The sequence below is a fragment of the Nerophis ophidion genome, linkage group LG13 (assembly GCF_033978795.1).
Source record: "Nerophis ophidion isolate RoL-2023_Sa linkage group LG13, RoL_Noph_v1.0, whole genome shotgun sequence".
Lineage (NCBI taxonomy): Eukaryota > Metazoa > Chordata > Actinopteri > Syngnathiformes > Syngnathidae > Nerophis > Nerophis ophidion.
Genome location: NC_084623.1, coordinates 8,127,916 through 8,146,589, shown reverse-complemented (window position 1 = coordinate 8,146,589; position 18,674 = coordinate 8,127,916). Strand labels below are relative to the sequence as shown.

Genomic DNA, 18,674 nt, shown 5'->3' with positions numbered 1-18,674 from the left:
ATATATATATGTATGTATCTACATGCATATATATATATATATACAAATATGCATATATATGTATATATATATATACATATATATTTATATATATACATATATATGTATATATATACACATATACATATATATAAATATATGTATATATTTATATATATACATATATATGCATATTTGTATATATACACGTATATATGCATGTACATACATACATACATATATATATATATATATATATATATATATATATATATATACATATATACATATATATATATATATATATACACATATATATGTATGTATTTATACACACACGTTAGGGCAGGAAAAAACACAGAGGCTATGTCATCCCTACAAGCCGGTTTTGCAGGGTTCCCTGCTCTTCAGGGGAGTTCCCCTGACCTAAAGTATATTCTACTAATGCACAGATAAACCATAGTAACCTTGGCTATATATATATATATATATATATATATATATATATATATATATATATATATATATTATTTTATTTTATTATTTTTTAAAATGTATTTATGTTTTTTTTTAAATTTAAATTGGTCCTGTCCATCTACTCAGTTAAACCAAATCAATAATGTAGATGATGTATATCTGCCGTACAGATTTACTTCAAAAAAGCGAAGTGTTGGATACTTCTCTTGTTGCCTTATTTGTATTTGTTGTGATACAATTTTATCCAACAAAACCAGTTTTCTTTTAAGTAATAAAGAAATTTATCTCAGCTGTTTATCTACCTTCATGAATGAATATAGTTTATAACAGAACTGGTACCCAATGTTATTAAAAAGTGTGGATTTTGAATCAAGAATCATTTTGAATCGGGAATCGATTCAGAATCGAATCGAATTCGTGCGATGCCCAAAGATTCACAGTCCTACTGATTAGCAATTGTGGTTTTACCTTTTTTAACTTCAATACCTTCACATTTGGAAATTAAATTAATATTTATAAGATGCACGTTAGTATCAAACTAGTTCAATGCTTACAGTATTAATACTTTGTAGGGCGCGATAGATAGGACCGATTGTGATGACCAACACACCATTAACTACACACTTTTATCTTCCAACGTCTTGGACTCAATTGTAACTTAGTGTCATACCTGCAAGTGATACACAGAAATGTGATATTAAAACAACATATAACAGCAGTTTTTATAATCAGCTCATTTTTTTATCAAGATTTTAATTTTAAAAAAAAACAATTGATATTTACTAACACACACAAAAGTACCAAAAATTGCTGCTGAGAACTGGTATTGATTCCCAGATTCTGGGAAATGGTTGAAATGTGAGAGAAATGTTGTGGAGTTCTATTGTGTCACCTGTGCTAGTATCACAATTGTTTGTACTTCTTCCTTTTTTTTTGCAGAATAAATTCTCAAACTTCAATTCCTGTGCCCTCTCGTCATTTTCGACAACAAGAGAACTAAGGACTTGGGGACTCTTTGATTGTTTAGGTCTGAAACTTCAACAGCCCCGAACAATAGCCAAATTCACCAGTTTGTGCTCTGCTGTGCGTTTTCATGTATTTTTTCAAACACTTTGCCATTATGTGAAATCACTACTATATATTGGAAAGATTAAAGTTGTAAATCCTCCGTCGTTAATGCAGCAAACTTCCCCGATACTCTGCAGCAACACATGCCCACAGGCAAAAAAAAACATCAGCTTACTCAAAATGCCTTAATATTTATATTAAATTATACTGAGAAGTGTTTTAATTATGTTTATCTACTGGAGGAAAGTGGCTCTCAAACTTTTTCTTTTTTAACCACCTCAGAAAAAAATCCCTATTTACCACCATAATCAACATCAAAACACAGTATCAAAGTAGGCCAAAGTATTCATTAAAAACAAGGCAGAGGTTTTGTTGAACAAGTACAAACCCCGTTTCCATATGAGTTGGGAATTTGTGTTAGATGTAAATATAAACGGAATACAATGATTTGCAAATCCTTTTCAACCCATATTCAGTTGAATGCACTACAAAGACAAGATATTTGATGTTCAAACTCATAAACTTTATTCTATTTTGCAAATAATAATTAACTTAGAATTTTCATGGCTGCAACTCGTGCCAAAGTAGTTGGGAAAGGGCATGTTCACCACTGTGTTACATCACCTTTTCTTTTAACAACACTCAATAAACGTTTAGGAACTGAGGAAACTAATTGTGGAGGTTTAGAAAGTGGAATTCTTTCCCATTCTTGTTTTATGTAGAGCTTCGTTCGTTCAAGTGAAGTGAATTATATTTATATAGCGCTTTTTCTCTAGTGACTCACAGCGCTTTACATAGTGAAACGCAATATCTAATTTTTTACATTTAAACCAGTGGGGGTAGCACTGGGAGCAGGTGGGTGAAGTGTCTTGCCCAAGGACACAACGGCAGGGACTTGGATAGTGGAAGCGGGGATCGAACCTGCAACCCTCAAGTTGCTGGCACGGCCGCTCTACCAATCGCTGTCGTATTTTCGATGGGAGACAGGTCAGGACTGCAGGCGGGCCAGGAAAGTACCCGCACTCTTTTTTTACGAAGCCAGGCTGTTTTAACACGTGGCTTGGCATTATCTTGCTGAAATAAGCAGGGGCGTCCATGAAAAAGACGGCGCTTTGATGGCAGCATATGTTGTTCCAAAACCTGTATGTACTTTTCAGCGTTAATGGTGCCTCCACAGATGTGTAAGTTACCCATGCCTTGGGCACTAATGCACCCCCATACTATCACAGATGCTGGCTTTGGAACTTTGCGCCCATAACAGTCTGGATGGTTCAAATACAAATCATTGTATTCGGGGATCCCCCGGGAAGAGCTAGACGAAGTGGCTGGGGAAAGGGAAGTCTGGGTTCCTTTGCTTAGGCTGTTGCCCCCGCGACCCGACCTCGGATAAGCGAAGAAGATGGATGGATGGATGGATGGATGAATTCCGTTCATATTTACATCCAACACAATTTCCCAACTCATATGGAAACGGGGTTTGTACATTCAGTAGAGATGTCCGATAAATGCTTTAAAATGTAATATCGGAAATTATCGGTATCGGTTTCAGCCTCCCGATATTCCCGGGAGACTTCCAAATTTCAGTGCCTGTCCCGAATTTCTTCCGATTTCCACCCGGACAACAATATTGGGGGCGTGCCTTAAAGTCACTGCCTTTAGCGTCCTCTACAACCTGTCGTCACCTCCGCTTTTCCTCCGTACAAACAGCGTCACATAATATATGCGGCTTCTACACGCACACAATCGAATGCAAGCCATACTTGGTCAACAGCCATACAGGTCACACTGAGGGTGGCTGTATAAACAACTTTTACCATGAATTGATTTACGTGGACCCCGACTTAAACAAGTTGAAAAACTTATTGCGGTGTTACCATTTAGTGGTCAATTGTACGGAATATGTACTGTGCAATCTACTAATAAAAGTTTAAATCAATCAATCAATCAATCAATCAATCAATCAATCAATCAATCAATCAATCAATCAATCAATCCATTAATCAACACTGTTACAAATATGCGCCACTCTGCAAACCCACACCAAACAAGAATGATAAACACATTTCGGGAGAACATCCGCACCATAACACAACATAAACAAAACAGAACAAATACCCAGAACCCCTTGCAGCACAAACTCTTCCGGTACGCTACAATTTACACACTCTGCTCCCTGCTTCCACCAAACCCCAATTGACCACTAAATGGCAAAACCAGAATAAGTTTTTAGTGGGAGTCCGGTCCATAGTGGATCTAACAGAATAGTTGGAGAGTCCAGTCCATAGTAGATCTAACATATTAGTGGGAGTCCAGTCCATAGTGGATCTAACATAATAGTGGGAGTCCAGTCCATAGTGGATCTAACATAATAGTTGGAGCCCAGTCCATAGTGGATCTAACATAATAGTGGGAGTACAGTCCATAGTGGATCTAACATAATAGTGAGAGTCCAGTCCATAGTAGATCTAACATAATAGTGAGAGTCCAGTCCATAGTGGATCTAACATAATAGTTGGAGCCCAGTCCATAGTGGATCTAACATAATAGTGGGAGTACAGTCCATAGTGGATCTAACATAATAATGGGAGTCCGGTCCATAGTAGATCTAACATAATAGTGGGAGAGTCCAGTCCATAGTAGATCTAACATATTAGTGGGAGTCCAGTCCATAGTGGATCTAACATAATAGTGGGAGTCCAGTCCATAGTGGATCTAACATAATAGTGTGAGTCCAGTCCATAGTGGATCTAACATAATAGTGAGAGTCCAGTCCATAGTGGATCTAACATAATAGTGTGAGAGTCCAGTCCATAGTGGATCCAACATAATAGTGGGAGTCCAGTCCATAGTGGATCTTACATAATCGAGGGAGTCCAGCCCATAGTGGATCTAACATAACAGTGTGAGAGTCCAGTCCATAGTGGATCTAACATAATAGTTGGAGGCCAGTCCATAGTGGATCTAACTTAATAGTGGGAGTCCAGTCCATAGTGGATCTAACATATTAGTGGGAGTCCAGTCCATGGTGGATCTAACATATTAGTGGGAGTCCAGTCCATAGTGGATCTTACATAATCGAGGGAGTCCAGCCCATAGTGGATCTAACATAATAGTGTGAGAGTCCAGTCCATAGTGGATCTAACATAATAGTTGGAGTCCAGTCCATAGTGGATCTAACTTAATAGTGGGAGTCCAGTCCATAGTGGATCTAACATATTAGTGGGAGTCCAGTCCATGGTGGATCTAACATATTAGTGGGAGTCCAGTCCATAGTGGATCTAACATAATAGTGGGAGTCTAGTCCATAGTGGATCTAACATAACAGTTGGAGTCTAGTCCATAGTGGATCTAACATAATAGTGGGAGACCAGTCCATAGTGGATCTAACATGATAGTTGGAGTCCAGTCCATAGTGGATCTAACATAATAGTGGGAGTCCACTCCATAGTGGATCTGACATATTAGTGGGAGTCCAGTCCATAGTGGATCTAACATAATAGTGTGGGTCCAGTCCATAGTGGATCTAACATAATAGTGGAAGTCCAGTCCATAGTGGATCTAACATAATAGTTGGAGTCCAGTCCATAGTGGATCTAACATAATAGTGGGAGTCCAGTCCATAGTGGATCTAACATAATAGTGAGAGTCCAGTCCATAGTGGATCTAACATAATAGTGAGAGTCCAGTCCATAGTGGATCTAACATAATAGTTGGAGTCCAGTCCATAGTGGATCTAACATAATAGTGAGAGTCCAGTCCATAGTGGATCTAACATAATAGTTGGAGTCCAGTCCATAGTGGATCTAACATAATAGTGGGAGTCCAGTCCATAGTGGATCTAACATGATAGTGGGATTCCAGTCCATAGTGGATCTAACATAATAGTGAGAGTCCAGTCCATAGTGGATCTAACATAATAGTGAGAGTCCAGTCCATAGTGGATCTGACATAATAGTGAGAGTCCAGTCCATAGTGGATCTAACATAATAGTGGGAGTCCAGTCCATGGTGGATCTAACATAATAGTTGGAGTCCCGTCCATAGTGGATCTAACATAATAGTGGGAGTCCAGTCCATAGTGGATCTAACATGATAGTGGGAGTCCAGTCTATAGTGGATCTAACATAATAGTGAGAGTCCAGTCCATAGTGGATCTAACATAATAGCGTGAAAGTCCAGTCCATAGTGGATCTAACATAATAGTGGGAGTCCAGTCCATAGTGGATCTAACATGATAGTGGGAGTCCAGTCCATAGTGGATCTAACATAATAGTGAGAGTCCAGTCCATAGTGGATCTAACATAATAGTGTGAAAGTCCAGTCCATAGTGGATCTAACATAATAGTGGGAGTCCAGTCCATAGTGGATCTAACATAATAGTGAGAGTCCAGTCCATAGTGGATCCAACTTAATAGTTGGAGTCCAGTCCATAGTGGATCTAACATAATAGTTGGAGTCCCGTCCATAGTGGATCTAACATAATAGTGGGAGTCCAGTCCATAGTGGATCTAACATGATAGTGGGAGTCCAGTCTATAGTGGATCTAACATAATAGTGAGAGTCCAGTCCATAGTGGATCTAACATAATAGCGTGAAAGTCCAGTCCATAGTGGATCTAACATAATAGTGGGAGTCCAGTCCATAGTGGATCTAACATGATAGTGGGAGTCCAGTCCATAGTGGATCTAACATAATAGTGAGAGTCCAGTCCATAGTGGATCTAACATAATAGTGTGAAAGTCCAGTCCATAGTGGATCTAACATAATAGTGGGAGTCCAGTCCATAGTGGATCTAACATAATAGTGTGAGTCCAGTCCATAATGGATCTAACATAATAGTGAGAGTCCAGTCCATAGTGGATCTAACATAATAGTGAGAGTCCAGTCCATAGTGGATCCAACTTAATAGTTGGAGTCCAGTCCATAGTGGATCCAACATAATAGTGGGAGTCCAGTCCATAGTGGATCCAACATAATAGTGGGAGTCCAGTCCATAGTGGATCTAACATAACAGTTGGAGTCCAGTCCATAGTGGATCTAACATAATAGTGGGAGTCCAGTCCATAGTGGATCTAACATAATAGTGGGAGTCCAGTCCATAGTGGATCCAACATAATAGAGGGAGTCCAGTCCATAGTGGATCTAACATAATAGTGGGAGTCCAGTTTATAGTGGATCTAACATAATAGTGGGAGTCCAGTCCATAGTGGATCTAACATAATAGTGGGAGTCCAGTCCATAGTGGATCTAACATAATAGTGGGAGTCCAGTCCTTAGTGGTTCTAACATTATAGTTGGAGTCCAGTCCATAGTGGATCTAACATAATAGTGAGAGTCCAGTCCATAGTGGATCCAACATAATAGTTGGAGTCCAGTCCATAGTGGATCTAACATAATAGTGAGAGTCCAGTCCATAGTGGATCTAACATATTAGTGGGAGTCCAGTCCATAGTGGATCTAACATAATAGTGGGAGTCCAGTCCATAGTGGATCTAACATAATAGTTGGAGTCCAGTCCATAGTGGATCTAACATAATAGTGAGAGTCCAGTCCATAGTGGATCTAACATAATAGTGGGAGTCCAGTCCATAGTGGATCTAACATAATAGTTGGAGTCCAGTCCATAGTGGATCAAACATAATAGTTGGAGTCCAGTCCATAGTGGATCTAACATAATAGTGGGAGTCCAGTCCATAGTGGATCTAACATAATAGTGTGAGTCCAGTCCATAGTGGATCTAACATAATAGTGAGAGTCCAGTCCATAGTGGATCTAACATAATAGTGGGAGTCCAGTCCATAGTGGATCTAACATAATAGTTGGAGTCCAGTCCATAGTGGATCTAACATAATAGTGGGAGTCCAGTCCATAGTGGATCTAACATGATAGTGGGAGTCCAGTCTATAGTGGATCTAACATAATAGTGAGAGTCCAGTCCATAGTGGATCTAACATAATAGTGTGAAAGTCCAGTCCATAGTGGATCTAACATAATAGTGAGAGTCCAGTCCATAGTGGATCTAACATAATAGTGGGAGTCCAGTCCATAGTGGATCTAACATAATAGTGGGAGTCCAGTCCACGGTGGGGCCAGCAGGAGATTATCTTGAGCGAAGACAGGTCAGCAGCACAGAGACGTCCCCAACTGATGCAGTGGTCCACCCTGGGTCCCGACTTTGGACAGCTAGCGCCTCACCTGTGGTCACTCATTAAAATCCTTCCATATTTCAACCTGCGTTTACATTCGACCGGTTATCAAGTTTCATCAAAATGAAGACAAATACATGAACGGCCACAGTGAACAAACGCTATTGGACGCATTTAGCAGGGGACAAAAAAAAAAAAAGATAGCTGGAAATGAACTTGTTCAAGCAGAGGAAATGTCCTTACAGGGGAAATCAACCAAAAGGCTCCAGAGAAAGCGAGATGAAAGAAGAACGGAGCCGACCAGACAGCGGAGATGAGTCCTAATCATGGCCGCGGAGTCTGAACGAGGGTTCTGAGTAGAGCCACAAAAGATCTTCGTTCGCGCCACCATTATTTCCTTTGATAGCGTTCAACAACAACAAATCTAAGGCCCAGCCTGGTCGCATTGACAACTGTGATTAGAGAAAGAAACGTGGACCGGGCCGCCCGGCTATAGAGGACAAAAAAACGGTATTTCAGACGGTAATTGCTCTGGGACATTAAACATGAGTTATAAACGTTGAGGTCAAATGTTTGCCCGCACTCGGAAATTAATCACTTCAATAACAATCCATCCATCTTCTTCCGCTGAGCCGAGGTCGGGTCGCGGGGGCAGCAGCCTAAGCAGGGAAGCCCAGACTTTCCTCTCCCCAGCCACTTCGTCCAGCTCTTCCCGAGGAATCCTGAGGCGTTCCCAGGCCAACCAGGAGACAAAGTCTTCCCAACGTGTCCTGGGTCTTCCCCGTGGCCTCCTACCGGTCGGACGTACCCGAAAAATCCTGACTAGATGCCCGAACCACCTCATCTGGCTCCTCACAATGTGGAGGAGCACCGGCTTTACTTTGAGTTCCCCCCCCGATGGCAGAGCTTCTCACCCTATCTCTAAGGGAGAAACAAATTTCGGCCGCTTGTACCCGTGATCTTATCCTTTCAGTCAGAACCCAAAGCCCATGACCATAGGTGAGGATGGGAACGTAGATCCACCGGTAAATTGAGAGCTTTGCCTTCCGGCTCAGCTCCTTCTTCACCACAACGGATCGATACAGAGTCCGCATTACTGAAGACGCCGCATCGGTCGATCTCGCGATCCACTATTCCCTCACTCCTGAACAAGACTCCGAGGTACTTGAATACCTTCACTTGGGGCAGGGTCTCCTCCCTAACCCGGGGATGAACCATGGACTCAGGAGCTTTTTAACTACCTCAGTAACCTCAGCCCCAGAAATAGGAGAATCCACCACAGATTCCCCTGGTACCGCTTCCTCATAGGAAGACGTGTTGGTGGGATTGAGGAGGTCTTCGAAGTATTCCCTCCACCGATCCACAACATTCGCAGCCAAAAACTGTTAATAATATATAATACATTCGGATTGCTTGGACTTTGCATTAAATATGCGTGGTGGTCAACCTAGCTCAGTTCTCAAAGAGTACAAGTCGCCATTTAGCCTTTCTCGAAGAAACTAAACGCCCTACGCTTGTGTTGTTTGCAGCTTTACTGTCACGGTCCAGGCTTGCGTCAGTGCCCCGGACCAGCAGCAGCGAACAGCTGTAATAAATCACCAGCAATCAGCACACCTGGGACTGATTAGGGCGAGCTGAATAAAGACCAATGGACCCAAGTATCCTTGCCGGAACATAACCTTCTGTTCGCGTACATATCCCCCGTCCCCTTGGAAGTGAACTGTGCGTCTCACCTTCCCCTGGATCTCCGTCTGGACTGAGACCTGCCTCCCTCGATCCTCGACCCCCGCTCGGACACGGAACCCCTACGCCTCGCCATTCGCCCTGACCATCTGCCTGCCCAACAGACTGCCTTCATGCCTTGTTTCTCCTCTCGAGTCAACACTGGGTAACACACACTGCAGTTAATCACACACATAACCTCGCACACGCGTTCTCGGATTTTGTCACACACCATTCTATAGTTTATTAAATATTATTGTTCATTATTAATTATATTATATTGTTTCTTTATTTATATGTGGAGAGGCGGGGCCGGCAGTCCAACAGCGAGGCAGGCCATGCCGGAGCCCGGCCCAAGATGGCGGCAAGTAGCAAGGCGGGGCACGCCAGGAGCGACGCCGTAATTGTTATCAGGTGCGTGGGTCGCCCGGCTGGGCACAATTAAATATTCCTCTCGCACTCTGTAAAAGGGCGGCAGCCGGAAAGTGGGAGAGAGAGACGGAGAAAGGAGACCGACCCAACATGAGGCGGATGAATGAAAGCGAAAGGAAAACGACGACGTGCTGCTGAAAAGCAGATGTCGGAGCGAGCAGCTGAATAGCGACCCGACCAGAGACTGCGTCTTTATTGAAAGAATACAGAAGTCTAAACCTGCTCGCAGCTATGTCCCTCTTTGGTGGTCAGCGGAACCCGGACAGTGCGAGTCTGTCACAATATAATAAATACATAGAGCAATATTGCCCCCTTGTGGTTCTGTGCCGCCACAACTCCCTCCTCCAACCATAACATGTACCAATGGTTGAAATCGCGAAAAGGATAAACCTTTAGTAGTGCCCAAGGCATGGGTAACTCACACATCTGTGAAAAGTACATACGGGTTTTTGGCCACCCATCCAAATGATCAAAATGTCCTGTTTAATATCAATCACTTAGGCATGGAGACTGTTTTTACAAACATTTAGGAAAGAATGGGCTACTCTTAGGAGCTCGGTGAGTTCCAGTGTGGAACCGTCATAGGATGCCACATATGCAACAAATCCAGTCGTGAAATTTCCTCATTTCTAAATATTCCAAAGTCGACTGTTGGCTTGATTATAGGAAAATGGAAAATTTTGGGAACAACAGCAACTCAGCCTCAAAATGGTAGGCCACGAAAACTGACAGAGAGGGGTCAGCGGAGGAATTATGATGTGCACTTTGATTTTTATTTTACTGTTTTAATTGATTTTACCCTTTAAAATAGTTTTTAATCATATTTGTTTTTATATTGTTTTTATTGGTTTTATTTTTATTCATTTTTTGTTTTGTTCAGTCATTGGTGGAGCATAATATTGTTTTTAACATGGCTGTGCAGCACTTTGGAAACATTATTGTTGTTTAAATGTGCTATATAAATAAAGTGGATTGGATTGGATTGGATTGCCGTTGTTTTTCAGTTTATTCCAGTGAAATAAACTTTGAATGCCAAAATATTTTGGACAATTCAATGCTCCCAACCATGTGGGAAGAGTTTGAAACAGGACATTTCCTCTTCCAACATGACTGTGCACCGGTGCACAAAGCAAGGTCCATAAAGACATGAATGACAGAGTCTGGTGTGGATGAACTTGACTGGCCTGCACAGAGTCCTGACCTGAACAGATTTGGGACGAATTAGAACGGAGATTGTGAGACAGACCTTTCTGTCCAACATGTGTGACCTCACCAATGCACTTTTGGAAGAATGGTCGCAACATGTGTGACCTCACCAATGCACTTTTGGAAGAATAGTCGAAAAAAAACACTCCGCAACCTTGTGGACAGCCTTCCCAGAATAAGTTGAAGCTGTAATAGCTGCAAAAGTATAATAAATAGGTTACCATTTTTTTGTTGTCGTTGAACCCATTTCACCTAATCAACCCTTTTCTAACATAATAATAAAATGATGCATGATTCAAGCTATAATCGTAACTTTTTTTTTTTACATTTTTAGTGAGAAGAGTTTGTGGGAAGAGTTTGAAAGAGGCCATTTCCTCTTCCAACATGACTGTGCACCAGTGCACAAAGCAAGGTCCATAAAGACATGAATGACAGAGTCTGGTGTGGATGAACTTGACTGGCCTGCACAGAGTCCTGACCTGAACACATTTGGGGTGAATTAGAACGGAGATTGTGAGACAGGCCTTTTTGTCCAACATGTGTGATCCCACCCATGCACTTTTGGAATAATGGTCGAAAAAACACTCCGCAACCTTGTGGACAGCCTTCCCAGAATAAGTTGAAGCTGTAATAGCTGCAAAAGTATAATAAATAGGTTACCATTTTTTTGTTGTCGTTGAACCCATTTCACCTAATCAAGCCTTTTCTAACATAATAATAAAATGATGCATGATTCAAGCTATAATCGTAACTTTTTTTTTTTTACATTTTTAGTGAGAAGAGTTTGTGGGAAGAGTTTGAAACAGGACATTTCCTCTTCCAACAAGGTCCATAAAGACATGAATGACAGAGTCTGGTGTGGATGAACTTGACTGGCCTGCACAGAGTCCTGACCTGAACACATTTGGGACGAATTAGAATGGAGACTGTGAGACAGGCCTTTTTCTCCAACATGTGTGACCTCACCAATGCACTTTTGGAAGAATGGTCGCAACATGTGTGACCTCACCAATGCACTTTTGGAAGAATGGTCGAAAAAACACTCCGCAACCTTGTGGACAGCCTTCCCAGAAGAAGATGAAGCTGTAGAAGCTGCAAAAGTATAATAAATAGGTTACAATTTTTTTGTTGTCGTTGAACTCATTTCACCTAATCAAGCTTTTTCTAACATAATAATAAAATGATGCATGATTCAAGCTGTAATCGTAACTTTTTTTTTTTTACATTTTTACTGAATGTAAAAAAAAAAAGTCTCCTGCTAGGTTGAAATGGTTTGTTATCCATTTGGCTGTTGCTGAGCAGTTGGGGAAGTAGGCTTCACTTCGCACTGATCCTCTCAACCATTCATTGACACACTTAAACCCAGCAGGTGTCCTTTTTTTTCTGATGGAACAGGCAACTGAGGCCACGCGGAATCTTTCTTTGAAATGCTAAAAAACACTCCAAATAAGCACCTGGGGTCTGCTTTCAGCAAAGAAGGACATTGAGGGTACTCACAGAAAGGTTTCTAGAGAGAGGACGGCAAAGTATGCCTATTATCTCACCCGGATCACACGCACACGTGTACAAAATCCAAAAACCAGTGAGGATTGTAGTCAGCTGGAGGCGTGTCTTAATGAAATTAAACAATGGATGTCCGCTAACTTTTTGCAACTCAACGCCAAAAAAACGGAAATGCTGATTATCGGTCCTGCTAGACACCGAACTCTATTTAATAACACAACTTTAACATTTGACAACCAAACAATTAAACAAGGCGACCTCGGACTATGTTAAGGTAACGTGTGGAGTTCCCCAGGGTTCGGTCCTTGGCCCTGTACTCTTCAGCATCTACATGCTGCCGCTAGGTGACGTCATACGCAAATACGGTATTAGCTTTCACTGTTATGCTGATGACACCCAACTTTACATGCCCCTAAAGCTGACCAACACGCCGGACTGTAGTCAGTTGGAAGCGTGTCTTAATGAAATTAAACAATGGATGTCCGCTAACTTTTTGCAACTTAATGCCAAAAAAACGGAAATGCTGATTATCGGTCCTGCTAGACACCGAACTCTATTTAATAACACAACTTTAACATTTGACAACCAAACAATTAAACAAGGCGACACAGTAAAGAATCTGGGTATTATCTTCGACCCAACTCTCTCCTTTGAGTCACACATTAAAAGCGTTACTAAAACGGCCTTCTTTCATCTCCGTAATATCGCTAAAATTCGCTCCATTTTGTCCACTAAAGACGCTGAGATCATTATCCATGCGTTTGTTACGCCTCGTCTCGATTACTGTAACGTATTATTTTCGGGTCTCCCCATGTCTAGCATTAAAAGATTACAGTTGGTACAAAATGCTGCTGCTAGACTTTTGACAAGAACAAGAAAGTTTGATCACATTACGCCTGTACTGGCTCACCTGCACTGGCTTCCTGTGCACTTAAGATGTGACTTTAAGGTTTTACTACTTACGTATAAAATACTACACGGTCTAGCTCCATCCTATCTTGCCGATTGTATTGTACCATATGTCCCGGCAAGAAATCTGCGTTCAAAGGACTCTGGCTTATTAGTGATTCCCAAAGCCCAAAAAAAGTCTGCGGGCTATAGAGCGTTTTCCGTCCGGGCTCCAGTACTCTGGAATGCCCTCCCGGTAACAGTTCGAGATGCCACCTCAGTAGAAGCATTTAAGTCTCACCTTAAAACTCATTTGTATACTCTAGCCTTTAAATAGACTCCCTTTTTAGACCAGTTGATCTGCCGTTTCTTTTCTTTTTCTCCTATGTCCCACTCTCCCTTGTGGAGGGGGTCCGGTCCGATCCGGTGGCCATGTACTGCTCGCCTGTGTATCGGCTGGGGACATCTCTGCGCTGCTGAACCGCCTCCGCTTGGGATGGTTTCCTGCTGGCTCCGCTGTGAACGGGACTCTCGCTGCTGTGTTGGATCCGCTTTGGACTGCACTCTCGCGACTGTGTTGGATCCATTATGGATTGAACTTTCACAGTATCATGTTAGACCCGCTCGACATCCATTACTTTCCTCCTCTCCAAGGTTCTCATAGTCATCATTGTCACCGACGTCCCACTGGGTGTGAGTTTTCCTTGCCCTTATGTGGGCCTACCGAGGATGTCGTAGTGGTTTGTGCAGCCCTTTGAGACACTAGTGATTTAGGGCTGTATAAGTAAACATTGATTGATTGATTGAAGATGGCACGTTTTGTAATTTGTGAAATAAAAAGAGAATACGATGATTAGCGAATCCTTTTCTGCTTAAATTCAATTGAATAGACTGCAAAGACAAGATGTTTAATGTTCGAACTGAGAAACTTTTTTTCGTTGTTGCAAATAATCAGTAATTTAAAATTTAATGGCAGCAACACATTGCAAAAAAGTTGGAACAGGGTTATTTTTTACCAGTGTGTCACATGGCCTTTCCTTTTAACAACACTCAGTAAACGTTTGGGAACCGAGACCAATTTTTGAAGCTTTTCAGGTGGAATTATTCCCATTCTTGCTTGATGTCGTCACGACTTGGACTCGGGCATAGTTTGTGTGGCGAGGCGGAGAAGCGGGGCTTGCTGGGAGCAATGCCTCCACAATCTAAATCAGGTGCGTGGCACACACACCTGCACACAATTAACTCATCTCCTCCTGCTGTATAAAAGGAGAGAAGGAGGAGAGATCAGAAAAGGGGTCGGAGTGTCCGCAGCAGATGCAGTGCGTGAAGAGCAAGAGCGACGGGAAGCAGACGACGACGACGGCGGCTGAAAAGCGACCCAAACTGCAGCAAAGCTTTATCGCAAAATAAAGAAGTCAAACCTGCTAAAGAGATGTCCTTCCTTGGCGGTCTGCTGAACCCGAGCGACGACAGTAAAAGACTGTCCCAGTTTGTTTTTTCAACGCAAAGGAAAGTTGGCACGAGCCAGACGTGAATGTAAGTACATTTTTATTCAATACTCGAATAAACTACAAAAAGGCAAACAAATGGCGCGCACAATGGCGGAGAACAAACTTGACTACTGAAAACAAAAAAACGCTAGCACGAAGGCATGACTATGAACGAAAGAACAAAAGACACTAACTGTGGCATAAAACAAGCCAAAAACATACGTGGCATGGACAGAATAATAAACAGCAATGGCATGGCATGAAGGCAGTTGAGGAATATGAAAAGTCGCCAGGCTGACTTCCGGGCAACTTCCGGTTTAAATAATAGACATGATAATTACAAACAGGTGTGAGACATGAGGACAGGAGCCTGTAAACTAATGAGTTGCTACGGAAATAAGAAAAACAAAGGAAGTGCAGGAACAAGAACTGAATGTGCAAAAAATAAAACCAAACATGACAAAAACAAAACATGATCCCATGGGCGTGACAGATGTGCAGCTTAAGTTGTTCAACAGTCCGGGGTCTCCGTTATGTTTCATAATGCGCCACACAATTTCCGCGTGAGACCGGTTTGGACTACAGGCAGGCCAGTCTAGTACCCGCATTCTTTTACTATGAAGCCACGCTGTTGTTTTGATTGATTGATACTTTTGTTAGTAGATTGCAAAGTTCAGTACATATTCCGTACAATTGACCAATAAATGGTAACACCCGAATAAGTTTTTCAACTTGTTTAATCAATTCATGGTAACTCATGGCTTGGCATTGTCTTGCTGTAATAAGCAGGGGCGTCCATGATAACGTTGCTTAGATGGCAACATATGTTGCTTCAAAACCTGTCTGTACCTTTCAGCATTAATGGTGCCTTCACAGATGTGTAAGTTACCCATGCCTTGGACACTAATACACCCCCATACCATTGCAGATGCTGGATTTTGAACTTTACGCATATAAGAGTCCGGATGGTTATTTTTCTCTTTGTTCCGGAGGACACGACGGCCACAGTTTCCCAAAACAATTTGAAATGTGGACTATTCAGACCACGGAACACTCTTCCACTGATGAGCTCACGCCCGGCCAAGGCGGAGGCGTTTCCGGGTGTTGTTGATAAATTGCTTTGGCTTTGCATAATACAGTTTTAACTTGCATTTAACAGTCCGGGGTCTCCGTTAGGCTTCATAATGCGCCACACAATTTCCGCGTGAGACCGGTTTGGACTACAGGCAGGCCAGTTTAGTACCTGCACTCTTTTACTATGAAGCCATGCTGTTGTAACTCTTGGCTTGGCATTGTTTTGCTGTAATAAGCAGGGGCGTCCATGATACCGTTACTTACATGGCAACATACGTTGCTCCAAAGCCTGTATGTACCTTTCAGCATTAATAGTGCCTTCACAGATGTGTAAGTTACCCATGCCTTGGACACTAATACACCCCCATACCATCACAGATGCTGGATTTTGAACTTTACGCATATAAGAGTCCGGATGGTTATTTTTCTCTTTGTTCCGGAGGACACGACGGCCACAGTTTCCAAAAACAATTTGAAATGTGGACTCGTCAGACCACAGAACACTCTTCCACTGATGAGCTAACGCCCGGCCAAGGCGGAGGCGTTTCCGGGTGTTGTTGATAAATTGCTTTGGCTTTGCATAATACAGTTTTAACTTGCATTTAACAGTCCGGGGTCTCCGTTAGGCTTCATAATGCGCCACACAATTTCCGCGTGAGACCGGTTTGGACTACAGGCAGGCCGGTTTAGTACCTGCACTCTTTTACTATGAAGCCATGCTGTTGTAACTCTTGGCTTGGCATTGTTTTGCTGTAATAAGCAGGGGCGTCCATGATACCGTTACTTACATGGCAACATACGTTGCTCCAAAGCCTGTATGTACCTTTCAGCATTAATAGTGCCTTCACAGATGTGTAAGTTACCCATGCCTTGGACACTAATACACCCCCATACCATCACAGATGCTGGATTTTGAACTTTACGCATATAAGAGTCCGGATGGTTATTTTTCTCTTTGTTCCGGAGGACACGACGGCCACAGTTTCCAAAAACAATTTGAAATGTGGACTCATCAGACCACAGAACACTCTTCCACTGATGAGCTAACGCCCGGCCAAGGCGGAGGCGTTTCCGGGTGTTGTTGATAAATGGCTTTGGCTTTGCATAATACAGTTTTAACTTCTATTTACAGATGTAGCAACCAACTGTTGTTACCGACAGTGGTTTTCTGAAGTGTTCCTGAGCCCATGTGGTGATATCCTTTACACACTGATTTCGCTTTTTGTTGCAGTACCGGATGAGGGATGGAAGGTGCATAATATCATCGCTTATGTGAACCCTTTGATGATATTACGGACTGTAGATGGTGAAATCCCTAAATTATTTGCAATAGATTGTTGAGATATCTTCTTAAACTGTTTTGACAATTTGCTCACACATTTGTTCACAAAGCGGTGACCCTCGCCCCGTCCTTGTTTGTTAATGAGTAAACGTTTCATGGAAGCTGCTTTTAAACCCAATCATGGCACCAACCTGTTCCCAATTAGCCTGTTCACCTGTGGGATGTACCAAATAAGTGTTTGATGAGCATTCCTCAACTTCCTCAGTCTTTTTTGCCACTTTTGCTAGCTTTTTTTGAAACATGTTGCCGGCATCAAATTCCAAATGATTTAATAACTGTTTGAACGTTAAATATCTTGTCTTTGCAGTCTATTCAACTGAATATAGGCTGAAGAGGGTTGGAAAATCATTGTACTCTGTTTTTATTTACCATTTACACAACTTTGTTTTTTGGTTTTGTACATACATAACTACATACATACATAAGAAAAGCACACTTGACTCAAGCCATTACCAAAAGGGAATATATTACGGTTGCTGACAAAAAAGAAAGGAGAAGATGAATGGCAAATAAGAATCCAATAAAAAGAGATGAGTAAGTGAAAAAGAAAAGCTGCAAGACGCTCAAGTCTTCCTGTTAGACGAGTCGACATGAATAAATCAGTATAGCATGACAAAGTATGACTCTTTAACAATTCAGCTGCCAGAGCATCATCCCTTTCCGCCTGAGTCCACAATCGGAGCAAAAGAAAGAGATGTCACAAACATACTTGCACAAATGCTATGTTTGATATTTACACATAAGAGGGAAAATAAACTCCTAATTAATCCCAGTTTACTCAAACAATTCACGGCTTCACACAGTACGGATAAACAAATAATTCATACTGCAATAACACACCTTTGTGGCAGGTGTGCAACCCCTTAAACCCCACTGTGGAGAGGCGGAGCCGACGGTCTGACAGAGCGGCAGGGCACGCTGTAGCCCGGCCCAAGATGGCGGAGAGGAGGCGGAGTATTCGAGCGAGCGGAGAGGCGGGGCGAGATCAGGTAAGTGGGTCGCGCACCTGGACACAATCATTTCTCCTCTCACTGTATAAAAAGGGAGAAGGAGGAGAGACCGGGGCAGAAGAAGTCGGAGAACCTGAAGAGCGAGAGCAACAGAGAGTGAGACACGAGAGACGGCGACGCGGCCGGCTGAAAAGCGACCGAGGAACGAGCAGCGGCGAAGGGGCAGAAAAGCGTGTTATTGAAAAATAAACAAGAGTCAAACCTGCTCAATCATGTCCTTCCTGATTGGTCCATGGAACCCGCATGACGACAGCGTGAGTCGTCCACACCCACTCTCTCAGATGTTTATTACCTACAGTGAATTCTATTTTTCCAGGAGTCCAATGTTGTCATTTACT

At 42.3% G+C, this 18,674-nt stretch overlaps 1 protein-coding gene and 1 long non-coding RNA gene across 2 annotated transcripts in view; both read right to left on the bottom strand.

Annotated features, from left to right (window-relative positions):
• asic4a (acid-sensing (proton-gated) ion channel family member 4a) overlaps positions 1-18,674 on the bottom strand; it is a 329,307-nt gene that overhangs the window by 44,320 nt on the left and 266,313 nt on the right. The window lies entirely within an intron of this gene.
• On the bottom strand, positions 10,677-11,636 carry LOC133564894 (uncharacterized). Its single transcript, XR_009809365.1, has 3 exons — positions 11,356-11,636; positions 11,097-11,224; positions 10,677-11,024 (listed from the first exon to the last, which is right to left on the bottom strand). It is a non-coding gene; the product is annotated as an uncharacterized LOC133564894 (long non-coding RNA).